This window comes from Bombus vosnesenskii, unplaced genomic scaffold, assembly GCF_011952255.1.
Source record: "Bombus vosnesenskii isolate JDL3184/JDL3185 unplaced genomic scaffold, Bvos_JDL3184-5_v1.1 scf7180000016274, whole genome shotgun sequence".
Classification (NCBI taxonomy): Eukaryota; Metazoa; Arthropoda; class Insecta; order Hymenoptera; family Apidae; genus Bombus; species Bombus vosnesenskii.
The window spans coordinates 2930988-2947007 of record NW_022884343.1 but is presented as its reverse complement, the minus strand read 5'-3'; positions in this window follow the sequence as shown (position 1 = coordinate 2947007).

Here is a 16020-nt window from a genome sequence, read left to right as displayed (position 1 = left end):
AGATGGAAAATTAGAGCTTTAGAAAATCCACCTATAGCTTTCGAGAGAAGATACATCTGGCTAACTACAATATTGGGTTTTTCCCATCCCACGTGGCCAGACGAATTTGTAATACGGTTGTTCACAAGGTTACAGTAGCCATTTGTCAGGAAAGCGCCCAGGCAGATTAGTTGTAATTCGTGGGGCGTCGTTCATTAAAACGAGAACACAGTGTTGGAAGGTATTTTAATTGCCTTCACGATCTTCTTTCTACTCGTTCTCTCTAAGTGTGGCATATTCGTGGTTCACAGAGGGATACTGGATGGAAATAAAAAGCTGTTCGTGAAAAACAGGATTTTAATCTCATTCTGGAGGATCAGGAATACCTTCGAGCAAAGTCCACGATTTCCTCGAACGAATTTCCCTGTTAACGGTTCAGTGGTTTAATGGTAGGAAATTTTCGATTTAGAATTTGAAAATTCAGTCAATCGAAACAGTGGCAAATTTTCTGCCCTCTGTAATTTCTGAATTAGAAAGAAAATTCGAGAATGCGAAACTTGAGATTCGACGACTTTAGAAGTTTCGAATTTTCTAAAATTTCGTAATTCGAAAGTTTCACATCGCGTACGGATAAGTTTTTTAGAAGTCTGAGAGGAAATCGGTGGTTTGAAAATGCGACATTTCGAGATCCGGAGAGTCGACGATTTTCCAGCTCGTGGGAGAATTTTCAAATTTAAAGACTCGGAAAATCGCGATGTTTCCTAGGCCGAAGCTTTTCAAAATTAAAAGAATACAAAATCTGGCGATTTTGAAGATACACAGATTGGAAAATCTCAGTTACTCCGAAAGCCCGGAAAACTCTAAGCTCCGTACGTTTCCTAACTTGTACGTCATCAATCGTAGAAAAGCAATTTCCCATTCCTATACTAATTTTCCTACATTTTTCATAATATGCGTACGGTGCGAAATATATTGTTCGATGCTTGAAAAGTTTTCCAGTCCAATCGTTGGCCGTTTCATACTCTGTCTGAATGTACGAACACACGCCGCCTGCGTGTCACACGTTCAATCAATGTTAATTAGAAATTAATTTCCACGGCTCTCTGTTGCCGGCGCGATCGCAAACGGCAGCTCGATGATTTGGCAGCCTCGAGGCTTCGGCACAACACAAATCCGGCCTGTTGTTCAATTAGCGAGCCCCAGACATCAAGATGTAAATTTCGGCCTGGTTAATCGTTTTCGAATGTATCGAAATTCCACGAATTTTTCGTCCGATCGACGAACACGAAAAGCCGCGTAAATGGAATTGCCGATTCCGGAATAAATTCCTTCGTTGTTTCGTCACTACATATCCTAGATGATTATTTGGTCGTTTATTCGGAAATTTCTGAATCATCGACTGCATGAAATGCTCGAGTCACGGACTTGAAAAGGAGGTAACGACATTTGGAAAAATATCTGGCTTCCTAGCGAATGATTCACGGATTAGGCGAATTTTCTGTCATCCAGCCTTGCAAGTTACCCACTGAATCGGAAAATTGATGAAACAATAGAAATTTTGTAAATACGTGAAATTTAACGAGACGATTGTTCAGTTCTATGTTGTTCTATTAGGTTGGCAATTAAGTGATTGCGGATTTTGTCGTTAGGTGGTATTGACAAAATCCCTCAATCACTTAGTTGCCAACCTAATAGATACTCTGGAAACATAAAATTCCAAGCTTTTCCCTTAAATCGCTACCTTTTTAACCTCAGCCCTTCAATCATTAGAGGAATTTTAATTCATCACCTCGACAGAGTGAGAAAACTGGAAGAAAAGCGATAAAAGCAATTCGTAGATCGCTAACGACTGGCTGTGGTTCCCCTGAAAGATACTGAATTACCGGCCGCGCAAAATAAATACTTTGCGCGTTAAAATATCGACTGCGCACAGATTTAAGGTTAGGATATAATAAATGCCTGATTAACGGTTATCAATATTTATTTACTCAGCGAACGGTACTTTACTTTACTGGACGTGAAACGGCTGCGTTATAACATCGAAATTATAAAATATTATATAAAAGGTTAATACAAAAAGTTTGCGAAATGGTTACCTATGCGTGAAATAACGTGGCAAATGCGGAAATAAAGAAAGAGACGGAAAGGTACGTAATATAGAAAGTTTTATAAGGTAACTCTTCGCAAGGTAGAGAAAATGATCGTTTCACCTTATAAAGGAGAATTTACAAGTAACAAGTTGGAAGTTCCATAATGGAGTGCTTTTTTTTTTTTACTGAGAATTGCAGTACGCAGATAGTCGGGAAGTTTTTTATGGTCCAAATAGAGGGAGCCACTTAAGGGCAATACTTGAGGAAGCTTGAGTGCCTTTAAGAGACGCGATTATTTCCAGTTAAGGGAAGAATATAGGGGCCGATTCGCCATCCCAGGCACTCAAACGTCTGATCTAAAAGCATATAAGACTCCAACGACAGGAGAACTACAAAGTTGAGCGCTCGATAGGCTGCTAAGTAGCACTGTGCTAGTAGCAGCGCACTTATCTCGAAGCAAATGGAGTTGCAGTTACTGATTTTCATTGAAATGAAAAAAGAAAGTAAGAAAGGAACAACTAAAAAATAAAAATTAATCCAAGATAAGAAGGTATCGGGATTGTAAAATTTTTGAGCCGTGTCATTTTTCACGGAAAGCTAAAGAGGACGATTTTTTCACGGAAACGAACGATTTTGAAAATTTGGCCTCGAGAACGAGGGTTTGGCCAACGAACGTTTCAACTGTGGAAACTGTACACGGAAAATAAAAATTATTCGATAATAATTCGATACTCGCGATTCAAATGTACACAGAGTAAACCACAGAGTAGGTTAAGAGTAGCAAATGTAGAAAAAGCACGTGGTCAAAATTAACGAGGATGTGACACATCAACAGGTTGAACGAAATTTGTTGCGTCTCATTTCCGTGAGAGAAGACCCAGATTTTCCGCCTCGACGAGCTCAAAAACCACTAAAATCTGTCATTCTGGCCGAATATTTTTCAGTCCGGGTACTATACTCGAGCTTTAAAACCAACGATTCGTAACATCAGTGTTGCGTTACACATACAGAAGCAAAATATTGTTGGCTCGAGCGAGGTTGGAGTGGAATTTCTTGGATCAGATTTCTCAGATTTCCCTTGTGAGGAAAATGGAATTAAGTTTCACGTTAATTAATGAACATTCCTGGTAAAGAGTGCTAGGTAATTGGAAAATAAACTCGGACGAGTGGAAGACTTACTTGGGGAATAAATTAAATTAAGTTCCGATTAAATAACGGGATAAGAAAATATCAATTTGTCTAAAGTTTGAATGAAGAAATTCTCGGGAAATATCTTTTATTACGCGAAGCAATCAAATATGAGAAAGTTTTGCAGAATAATTTTTTCGCGCTAATTGGTTTAAATAGTATTGAGGTTAGGTTGGGATCAGGTTGAGGTTAGGTTGGGGTTGGCAACTAAGTGATTGCGGATTTTGTCATTAAGTGGTATTGACAAAATCCGCAATCACTTAGTTGCCAACCTAATTGTACGAACCGGAACCAGGTCCGAGGTATTACGTGTCAGATGGACAAAACGAAAAGGCTATTCTTCCGGTGGAAGGAAAGAAAAGAAGAGAAAAAGACGAGAAGATCGTCGACGCGAATGTTTCGTGACGACAAGCTATTAATTTGCGGTGCACGTTAATCGTGGTTTGTTCCTTGGAATGATCATTACGTTTCGTTACAATGTAGGTAAATCAGGTTCGATAAAACATTTGATTAACACACTGATGGTTGAAAGTAACATCTATGAGGAATTTTATAATTTTATAATATTTAATTTTAACTTAGAATATTCTTTTTTTGTTTTTTTAAAGTTTCTGAATGTTCCAATTTTTCAAACCATTGATTTTATATCTTTTCGTATCTTGGAGTTTTTAATTTTCAAAATTCCGACACTGGGAGTTTGGGGTTGACAAGTTTTCAATTTCACGAGACCCCAAAAGTTTCACAGAAATGGAATTCTCGAATTTTAGATTCTTCAATTTTCGAAGCCCGCGGAAAGAAAAATTTGTTAATTTTGAGATTCAACAATTTTCAAATTTCTATTACGCTTCCAAATCGCGAAATTTCCGCCTGAATATTTCGGCCTTGCGGAATAAACTTCTCAGAATCTCAAACACTCGACTGAGAAATTCTCAAATTAGCAAATCGGAAGAATTTTCAGCTTCGAAATCGTCGTACGTTCGCTGCTTGAAATCTGCAGCTTCTTTTCCGAAATCGAAACAAAGTTTCGAGAATTGCCACCAGTTTCGAAATTCCCACTCTTTCAATTTTCCAATTGTGAAAGTTTTTCAATTTCGTAATGTCACGTTTCCGCGTTTTCCATTTCCTTTACGACTCTGCTGCCCTTTGCCAGCCTTCTGCTTCTTTAAAATTTACATAAAATACATAAAGACGTACGAGGATACGTAAAGATTCGCAATACGTCGAGTATACTCGTCGAGCATTTGCTAGACGAGAGTAATATCTGTTTAGAAACCAATTTATCATCCATTTGACAAAATTAATGAAAATACGAATTTTTTGGGCTGGCAAATAAGTCGGTGCGGCCGCTCACGATAGCAACAATGACGGTGCGGTCACTCGAGCTGGCAACTATGTCAGTGAGGCCACTCGAGCTGGCAACTATGTCAGTGAGGCCGCTCGAGCTGGCAACTATGTCAGTGAGACCGCTCGAGCTGACAACTATGTCAGTGAGGCCGCTCGAGCTGGCAACTATGTCAGTGAGGCCGCTCGAGCTGGCAACTATGTCGATGCGGCCGATCGAGATGGCAACTATGTCAGTGCGGCCGATCGAGCTGGCAACTATGTCAGTGAGGCCGCTCGAGCTGGCAACTATGTCAGTGAGGCCGCTCGAGCTGGCAACTATGTCGGTGCGGCCGATCGAGATGGCAACTAAGTCGGTGCGGGTCATATGATCTGGCAACTAAGTGAGTGTGGGTTTTGTCAATACCAACTAATGACAAAATCCGCATTCCTTAGTTGCAACACCATTAATAAATTTCGAAATAAATATGCCTTGCCACCATCACGAAGCATCGGTATTTATCAAAATCTAGAAAATCTAGCACTGCGAGTAGCGACGAATATTAATCGAACCTTACGTAGAAACTTGCGGCCGCTTATGAAAACGGAAAAACAAAGGAATACATTAAGTTTCCTCGTGGCTTGTTTGAAATTCAACCGTCAGCGGGCAATAACGAAGCGCGGAATATTAAAACTCTGGCGTAACAAACTCGGACATCAATCTCGCCGTAACACCATTCCTCTTATTTTCCGAAAAATAAAAGAGGAAAAAAAGAGAAGAAAAATAAGAGAATGGTATCCCTTCAGGAAATGGCTGAAAAATCGTTCTCGCTGATCTGTTCGGTCACGAAGCAAGAGATAAGCTTTATCTTTGATCATTCCTTAAATCATGCGGAAATAAAAGTGGAAAATTCAAGCGATTAAAAAATAAAATAAAAGAGAGGGAAGAGAAGGAAGATAGAAAAAGGAGAGATCCGCGATTTTTCTGTGTGCTGTGTTGCGTGCATCGATTGCGTCTATTCATTCAGATTCACAAATCTCGCGAACATGGAATCGACATTTGGTCAGGGGAAAAATTTGATCTCTAGTCCACCGTGGGAGAGGAACAAAACGTTGGCCAACCTGTCGTTTCAAATTTACGACCCACGATATTTTACAGTCGTTCTGAAAATAGTTACAACACAGATCTGGCCACCTGGAGGCCGGTTTGTGGCTCGTGATATTTATAGCGATCGTTAAGACCCACGGTTCATATGGATGATCTTTTACATCACTTTGTAAAATTTGCACACGTGTCGACTATAAATTGCAAGAGACTGGGAAAATTAGATCGAACCAGTTACTTCTTCCTTCGTATACAGAGATACTTTATTTGAGATGAAACTATTGGGTTGGCAACTAAGTGATTGCGGATTTTATCACTAGGTGGTATTGACAAAATCCGCAATCACTCAGTTGCCAACTCAATATGTGAAAATTGTAATTGAAGAATCTCTGTGTTAGGAATAGCATCATTTATCTGAGCCATCTATCGATCGTAGGACCTGTAGAACTTTCGCACAGTTGTTGAACTTTGTAGGTCCAGAGCCTCTCAGGATTCATTAGTTTATGACAAATGCCAAGTGTAAAGATTGACCTAATTGGTCTTTTATTCTCCCCACTTGTTATATCCAGAGTGGTTTCTAAAATGTTCAAGATTTAATTACCACATTTTGGATACTTGGTCTTGAACCTTAGATCCCAAATTTTAGATCCTAAACCCTAGATCGTAATTCTGATCTCAGGGATCAGATCGCAATCCCGAAACAGCCCACTTTCTCTCATTGTCTCTAACAGCTCATAAAATCAGCTAATAAAAGAATCACTAATCAGCTCATAAAATTATCTAATATTACAAGGACGCTTGGTCTTTATAATAACTACAGTGATGGACAAAGAAAAATTAAAAATCGATGCTGCACGAGTGCCTGAACTACATTGGACCAGCTATATTGGTAGCCTGTTCTTAAGTAAATGTTACATTCGTTTATTACTCTTTTCAAGTATAATTCGATTTTGTAAAATTACGATACCTCTTCGTACCATCTATCTCTTAAACTTTTCTTTCTCCGCCATTATGTATCACTAGCCAATAGCCTATCCATTATCCAGCATCACGCATAAGCTTACGCCAAACTTACAGCCAATTCTTTATCTCGTAGATTACATACTTCCATCGAGTGAAACATTAAGCACAACCGTCAATCACTCGAACATGATCGAAAACTAGTTGGAAACTCGCTTCAACAACTCGCACCGGTGCCTACGAAAGTCTCATCAGTTTCGATCGGCGTTCACAGGTCGACTCCCATGAGAAGTCGGCCAAATAACTTCGCTCGTTCTTCCAGCAAGTCTCTCCACCTCATAGATACCTACGATTCCGCGAAACTATAGTACAATCGATTGACAATGGATACACTCATCATTTTTGTCATAAAATAGTCACTCCACATCGGAGCCAAATTCCAAGTGCAGCAAAGATTATTTAAAGGTAGAACACATCTTGATGGGGTTAGGTTAAGTTTCGTATCATACTAATATTCGAATGAGTGATTGTTCAAAACCTAGGCTCAAGGATCAAGGCTGAGTATGCATGATTTTGAACGTAATGCTAAAAGCTGAAGGAATTCACGAAAGTTCTACGGCTTTGAATTTAGCTCATATAGGTTAGGTTTCTACGAACAACAAGTGGTTTAGGATAGATTCCATACTCTCGATAACATACACTGTAAAGTCTCACAAATCCTATGGTGTTTGAAATCTCGGATTAATGCAACACGTATCAATTTACACAGCTCAACAGCTCACGACACCTGATACCCACTATCTGGATTAACACTACTAATCCTAACCTTAAAATCGCTAATTCTGCTGCCGAAACAAAGGCACTACTCGCAGTAAGTGATACTTTTCTGACAAAAATGATAAGATAAGTAATATAGTGACAATCCTTTTCTATTACAGAAAGAATTGTCTGTTCCACTTTAAACTGTCGTTTAAAGAGTGCAGCGATTCAAAAATTGCTTTAACCTATATTCGATAGTAAGATCCTTTTGTACGAACCTAACCCAAACCTTTAGAATTGAAAGACCTGTATCTAGATTGCAATAATTGGTTGCTACATTATCTTTCGAACTTAAGAAAGGAAGAAATTATGTTAAAATAAGGAATTATTCACAACAATTCTGGAAAGAGAAATGATCAATAATCTTAAAAGAAAAAAAATTAAAAGTAATTCTAAAACGTGAGGTTATTAATAATCCTAAATGATAAGAAGTAATTCCAAAAAAAAATTATCAATGGCCCTAAAAGATAAACAGTTACAGAGGACTCTTCTCTTCTCTTCTCTTCGAGACGCGTCGTCTCTAAAATAAACACGCGTCGTCGTTTCGAGAGCCGTAGCGGAAGACAGCTGAAATGGATCGAACACGATCCCGAATCGTCCTCGACGGGGACGTATTCACGCGTGGCTGCAACCTGCACGAATGCATGCGCAATATCTGCCGTCTGGTGCACATAGAATCGCGAACAATATCGTCTGCTGCATGGAAATGAGGAGAAATCCGATTAGATCCGGCTGTTGCGTCTTATGAACACCAATCTCTGGATTATTCGTCCTCATATTGCGTTTCCGGGCCCAAGCTACCAACTATCCTAACCTCTACTCAACGAATTTAGGACGGTTGACAAGAGTGGAGGAAAGTTTCGAGCGCGGAGCAAAGTGGCTTACCGATTCGTCGAGTGCACTGCTTGATAATATCCTTCTTTTCGATCGTATCAAGAAAATGGAATTGGTGGAGTCGTGTAAATGATATCTCGTAACTACGCTTTGCACCCTTCACCTGCCCCTTTATTGTTTCTTTATTTGATTTTGTTTGTTCATTGTGACAACTGGTTAAGAAAGTCAGGGATAGGTTAAGAAAAAGGTTAGGAGAATAGAAAAGAGGTTAAGGAAAAGGTTAAGAAAAGGAAAGAATCTTTCCTGGTGACTCGCATTGAAATTGTCTTTTGTTTCTTGGAATTGTTGTTTTAGAGAGGTTAGGATTGAAATCGAAGTAAGTTTCAATTAGTTCAATTAGACTAGGTATAAAAGTTCATTTTTGAGGTTAGGTACCACTACTGTAAAACTAATAGCGTCGATACTGTTAGGATAATATACAGGGTGATTAAAACATTTCGATCCACTTTTGAGAAAGATAGTTATTAGAAATGAATCGACGCTTTATAATCATCTTCTATATGAAACGACAATTTGTTCACATGTTAAAATTATCAAGTTTAAGTTTTAGTCTGCCACAGTGAAACCTTTTGACTTTCACAGGTTTATTCTGCAGGAAACATGGCAAGTCCAATACGGTACTCCTCACAAATCCATGGATAATCCGGAAGTGGCAAGGTCATGGAACTCTACACCACCGGAAAGCGTTACCGAAGACTATCCAAGACGGAATCGTACGGCTTATAATATCCAGACCGATTTCCAGATTCACGTGTTACCTTCGAGCCACGTAATCCTGGTATTAAGTCTGGTTTCCAACAATTAAGCTACGTGTCCGCCTGTTGTGCAGTTCGATGGATTAAGGAGCTCGATAATTAAGTGTTTTCCTGGCAAAATTTACGCTCCATTTATCTCATTGGTCGGGAAATACGACTCACCTAACGGAACCATTAATTTTCCTCTCTTTTCCATTCTGGAAAAAATGCGGCAAATTTAAAACTATATACGTCGACAGTTGTTTAACATAATTAATAATTAAAAAATAAAAATGTTACAAATCTTGTTAAATTCAAAAGTCCAAGTGAATATTCATCGCACACCCATATTAATATTCGAATTAACGATATTCGATTGACGATCGATATTTTTAATTGAACGATTGACTCACTTCTCACCAAGATTTCCAAGTATTTGTAAATTATTAACATCATCCGTATATCAAATCCACGACAATGTTTTGCAATTAATTTCTTTCAATCATAAAAATTGATCAAATTAAAAATCATAACGAATTTGATGTCTAACAGTGATTTAGTAGAATCAGTGGAACTAGTGGAATAAGACAGATGTGTAACGTGGTCAGACACGTTAAAGATCGGATGTAGAAATTCTCGTGGAAGTTGAACATTAATATCGCGGGGAATTCTCTTACGAAAGGAATGCTATTTATTTAAATTTAGGATTATTTTAAACGCAACAAATGTTGAAAGTTTATCAACTAAAATGCGAAATGTAATAATTCATATAAATACATTCGTTGATGATGGATTTGTGGAGATTTAAAGACAAATCGGATAATTAGCTGGCACTTTATAATAAATTAATTTTATGATTTTAATATTTTAGTCGTTTCTGAATGTGCTTGGTGAATGGACTGTTCAGTGGAGTAGGGAGATTAATATGAAGGAGATGTTTCTTTTGTCGAGTAAAATCGACGAGGCGACGCGAGTTCACCGAGATTCCGGAAATTCTGCAAATTGTTTCCACCCTCGTGAATTTCGTGTATGCCGAGCCAACTAAGAATATGGTTGACCAGAAATTCGGAATTGTCCTGACATGGTAATCGTCGATTATAATTTATGCGAATATCCGGACTGAAACTATCGCAATGTTCGATATGTTCCAAAGCAAATTGCTTTGCGTTTCATTTATTTTCTCTTTTCTAACGTGCTGATTCACGAAAAGTTATGAGAAATTGTAGCGAAGCTTCTTCTAACGGTAACAATTTTACTGAAATTTTAAGTGAAATTCTCGTCTCATATTGGACTTTTTTCGAGTATGTGAAGGGAGTTTGAATGAGCTTCGGGGATTTAAGAGCGTTGACGGAGCATCAAAGTGGCAGGATCTCATCGGAGATCTATGCAAGACGGCGAGGAAAGTAACGGAGTCGAACAGTCATGTCACGGACCAATAGCTTACAGCCGATGCTAATTTTGCGCTTGAACTGCAAGCTACGTGCATCGAAGTTAGATGAAACGATCGCTTATGATCGTGTTCTTAGATTTGCGCTGGAATATTTCATCGATCGACTCCTCGAAAGCTGTTCTCACAGAGTGCAACCGTAATATCTTAATCTAAATTTAAGCCAATTCTGATCGAAGACTAATTTCAAACCAAATTTGTCAATCAAACGCGATTAGCTATAATATGTTGTCACAGAAAAAATAAATAGACAGATACAGAACGACTAAAAGGTAGTTCAACATTTCTATTTGAAATGGAAAAATGGAAATATAAATCAATATATATATATATATATAATCAGACGTAAAATATTTCCAATATGATGACGACAAATAAACGTAGTATTATGTTAAACATATTGTTTAGATTGTTAAGCAGCATCCGAGATTTGAGTTTAATTTAAGAATTTAACATGTTTCGGAATACTTCAACATACTTTAACATAGTCAGTATAATCCAATGTACTTCAGTTTATTCAAACACAGTCCAACATATTTCAACACACTCGAATACATCTCAAAGATTGTTTCATTATACTTATATTTGAGCATAGTAACCCAATCAGAGAACACATCAGCCGCTTAATTTACCTTAACAAATATAGATTAATATTGCAATACCACCAGTAAACAAATTTATTCCAACATAACAGCCGGTAATTAAACGCGTTCAAACATAGTGCAACATATGCCCAGGCAGTCTAACACGTCTCAATTTATTCCAACTTATTACAATACAGTTCAACTCACTGCGACAATCTACAAAAGTCAACAACGCTATAACCGATCTGACTTTGCTTCAACATAATACGACTTACTGCGATCTACTAAAATCTAGTCTCGTATGACACATCTTAATTTTCTTCCAATATGTGTGAACCTATCTGATCTCGTTCTAACATAATGCAAGCCAGCCGAATCTATGAAAATGTAACACACGTCAACATAGACCACGCAATATGGCAACCGAGCCGAACACTAAACACTGTCAACCAGAATCCGGAAATTGCAAACACAGAGGAACCGCTCGAAACCAATTAGGCTTGTCGACCGCAACAAGCTAAAATACAAAGCAGCAGCGATTAGAATATTCATGGTGGCTCCTTAACAAGGCGATTCCCTGGGGGACAGGCGACGGGTGAAAACGCCGCCATACAACCGATCACGTTAAACAATTCAATTGGTCCCGGGGCTGGTCTTTATTATCGAGCAGATATCGGGCAGACAAAGCAAATGCTGACCGACGCGACACTCGGTCCACCTGGCTGGCCAATAAACATTTCACGCTACATCGTATCTGTACGATCGGTCCCAGAAGGATTTCCGCTTCGCCACCGCTTTATCCACTTCGCCGCAACCCCTCCGTACTGAATACTTCACAGTTCAGAGGAATTCGTACTGTGGTCACGTGGACCGCTCGTTATCCGAGAATTCGAGCGAACGGCTGTAAATCGTCGAGATCTCACGTATCGGTTTCGTTGGTTACGTAAGGATTTCCCGGTGTGAATTTTCGTGGTGAATGGGGTGTTGTCGATTTAGGGGTGTATCGGCCACGAAATTTTCGATAGAGGGTTGCAAAGGACGTTGAAGGGGCGATGCGGCAGCAAGCAATCGGGTTTGCTTTTATCGACCACTCGCGTCAGCTTTTACTGATCTGGAAGGTTTGACGATGTATCGTGTGCCTTGAAAGCGTGACAGTTTTGATTTGTCGAAAAAGCCTTGAATGGGAGAGACAGGAAGAGGAATGTCGGTTTTGATTTTATCCATCAAAACGGTCGCTTTGACTAAGGTAAAATGTTTGACGCTGTATCGTGTAGTTTGAGCATGTGTCGTGTAGTTTGAACGTGTTTCTTGTAGTTTGAGCGTATGTCAGTCTTGGTGTGTACTTCAAGAGGATTGTTTAGGGCGAGATTTGATGTCTTCGACAGAAGTTATAATCACTGGTATTAGATTTAATCGAATCGGAATGTTTGACGTTGTATCGGATGGTTTGAGGTGGTCTCATACCAGTGAAATTAATTTATCGAAAATATCGCGCCCCTCTAAATCGTATAATCCAAATAGAATCATTTATCTTCACTACACGGTACATTTTCCTTCAAAAAGAAGAAAAGAAAAAATTCCTGAATAAATTGTGTCTCGATAACCGAGATTGAACTATTTCCAAACTATTCTCCAAACTATTCTCCAAACTATTCTCCAAACTATTACAAACTACTTCCAAACCCCAGAGGTATAGAATATCAAGTACCAAGTGTTTTCTAAGATAATAATCGCGGAATAATTCAGTGTGCTTTAAGAAACGGACAAAGTACACGAGTACTTCACAGGAGGAAATTTCGCGGGAAAAACGCGTTTGGAATTATTTCATGCCCCATTTCCCGTTGCCATAATTCGGGGATCGCAGTTGTAGAAGGATCAGTGAACCATGCGCGCCATTTCCTTCCTTCTTGGCCGGTTCCCACGGCTCCCATAAACACAAATCGTCCACTACTAAACGCCTGGATAAAATCGCGGGGAAGAAATATCCCTGGATATAAGTGTCGGTCGTGTCTGACTGGTCACGGTCTTTTCTACTTGCAACGTCGCCTTTGAACAACCTCGCCTACTTCCACCTAGTAAACCTTCCCTTCTTCTTCTTCTTCTTCTTTTTGTTTTTCGCCTTTTGTTTCTTCTTCCTGTATTCTTCTAGCTTTTCACGCGGATTTGGCTAATTAAAAGAGATAATTGAACGAAGAACGGCTAATTAGGAAGCAAACAGGAGAGTGCAGTTTGTCTGGAAGTTGCCTAGTAAGCTTTCCCGTGGTTTCTCAAGCGTTTGTTTATCCTCGAGTTTAATGCAAATTTGCATTAGAATCGCCAGAGCAAAATTCTCATTCTACCCACTATCATCCTCCATCACATTGGGAAACTAAGAAATTTGGCAGTTTGGAAGCTGAATGATCAGAAAGTGAATACGTGGTCTAAATTATCGCCAGACATCCATAAACTTAGCAGATTCGTTAACGACCCGATTCTACTTCCTTTCGTCCCGTTTCATCCCCGTTCGCGCGCGAAAAGCCATCAGGCAGGTGCATTTCAATAGGGATGCAGGTACTAAAGGTTCATAACGCTGATAATTTAATCGGCGTTTCGCGTGAAAATGCTGCCAAACGAAGTTCCACTAAATTAACCACGAGAGTGCTTCAAGTACCGAATAAACCGATCGCTTATCTGCAAACTACCACAGAGCCAGCGGCTGTGTTTCCGTATGTGAACGCACAAATAATCGAACGACAGGCTAAAATGGCGAACACATACGATTAACGGTGATTAATGTTAGGATAATAAGCAATTCTCAAACACTTCGTGTCAGGTAATCGAATTTATTTCATCTAGAATTAAAGTTACTGTCCAGATAGATGAATAGGCGTTGCGGTTGTCCGTAGTTGTATAAACAATAATTACGTTGCCCTGTCACCGATAAGTAACGATTAATGAGTGGGTAAATAATGAATCGGGAAATTGAAACAGGATTTCAGCCAGTGTGTCATCCTTTCGTTACATTTCCAATTAGCGAGAGTAATTAACGGCCGCTCTTTACACGAACCACCAAATCATTAAATTTTAGGTGTAAATTGCCTTTTTAACTGTTGCCAAACAGACAGTGAATTATTGCCTGGAAGGTCGAATCTTTTATCTCATAGCGAAAAGATTAAACGAAAACAAATTTTTATCTCTCTACGACAACGAAATTCATTGAGAAAGTTACATATTGCAGTAGATGCAACTTAGGAAGAATTCAGCACGAAATATACGCGCGTGATAAAATTCATCCAACCTTAATATAAATATAAATATCCACCTTTTAATTTTTAAATACCAATTAACCCTTCAAATATCCAATTTGATAAATTTTCAGTCATATTTGCTTTGTGACGTCTGTTCGGGCTCATCCTCTATCACGAAATTTCTTTCAATTTGACATAACCTCCAATGAAAACCGCGCGAGATTTAAATTCAAATCGGACTGGAAGAATGTCGTAACGGCGCTTCTAGTCACTTTTCTCTTCTCTATATCGATATCGATGAATTTCACACGCTATTTGTTCGATAATCTCTATTCAAAATCACTATCCACCACGAAGTTTTTTTCCCAATTTAACCGCCATTAAAGCCGCCATATTAGATGCTGCACGAGCAAGCATAGACACGTGTCTAATTTTATTCGCTGTCGTTGGCTTTCGAAAAATCCGAGAAAATTCTCGGGACACTCGTTGAAGTCTTTACCATATCGTACAATCAATTCCAACGTTTAAAAGGTTCATCAGGAAAAATAAAAATTCACGAGCTCTCGATTAGCTTGGTTACACACAGTTCGATTCAAATTATGTTGGAACAAGGCAACCGTAATGGCACTTGAGCTCACTTTTCTTAACGAATACTGAAACTGCAATCGAGTCACGTTCCAGCAAGACAAATCACCAATACAGAACTATTTCACCGTCCGTAAATCGAGGCTCTCGAGTAAACGAACCATCCCCGTGAAACTTACGTGTCCGGTGGTTCCAGGCGTTCGCCGTTAGATGGCTTTCAATTACGCCGCGCAAGAAAAACAAATCGCTCTGTTTGCTTCGACACGTTCGGCACACGTCGATCGATCGAGGCCGGTTTCCGGTAATTTGTTGCTGCGACCAGCCGGACAAATTAATGGACACGGTTCGCGAACAAGTATACGATCAAGTCGAACGGAATCGTTTTAACGCGACTTTCAAACTGAAACCCGGGGGAATTTCGCGTGGACAAGTTGGCAACGCGCCGACAAGACCGACCGAGCGGTCCTCTAACGACCGGGAATTCATTTAATTCGACCTCGACGTGCTCGTAAAAGCTGGGGATTTTTTCTTTTTTCTGGTAGTCGAATAGGGGAAAAAGTATGACTTTTGGACGATTTACTTGGACGATTGGTAGTAGGTTCTAACGTGAGTTAGTTATATACAGGATGTTTCAGATTTTGTAGTTCGATCGTATCAGCGTTTTTATTATAATTTCATAAATGACAAAAAGACGGAGGACGCGAATTTTATTTTATTTGATTCTATTTTATTTTTCATTTTATATTGCTTTCACATGTTTTCCAAAACCGTGTGAGAACTTGGGTAAAGCATAAAATTTATCTCACAGTTGAGATACTGTGTTTTAAGGTGAAGTCTATTTGTTACGGTATAATGTTGGAGTTTTATATTACGAGCTCAGCTCAGCTTTCGTAGGTGAAGGATTGCAGCATATACAGGGTGTCTCGTATTGTTTCAAGGTACTGTGAGATCAGTTTGTTAAGTTATAACGTTATGGTTTGTCGTACACGTACACTATAGTTTACCTCATCGGTATAGTATACTTCAGCTCGTAGTTAAGGAGCATATACAGGATGTTTCATTTGTTGAAAACGATATCTCGACAATTT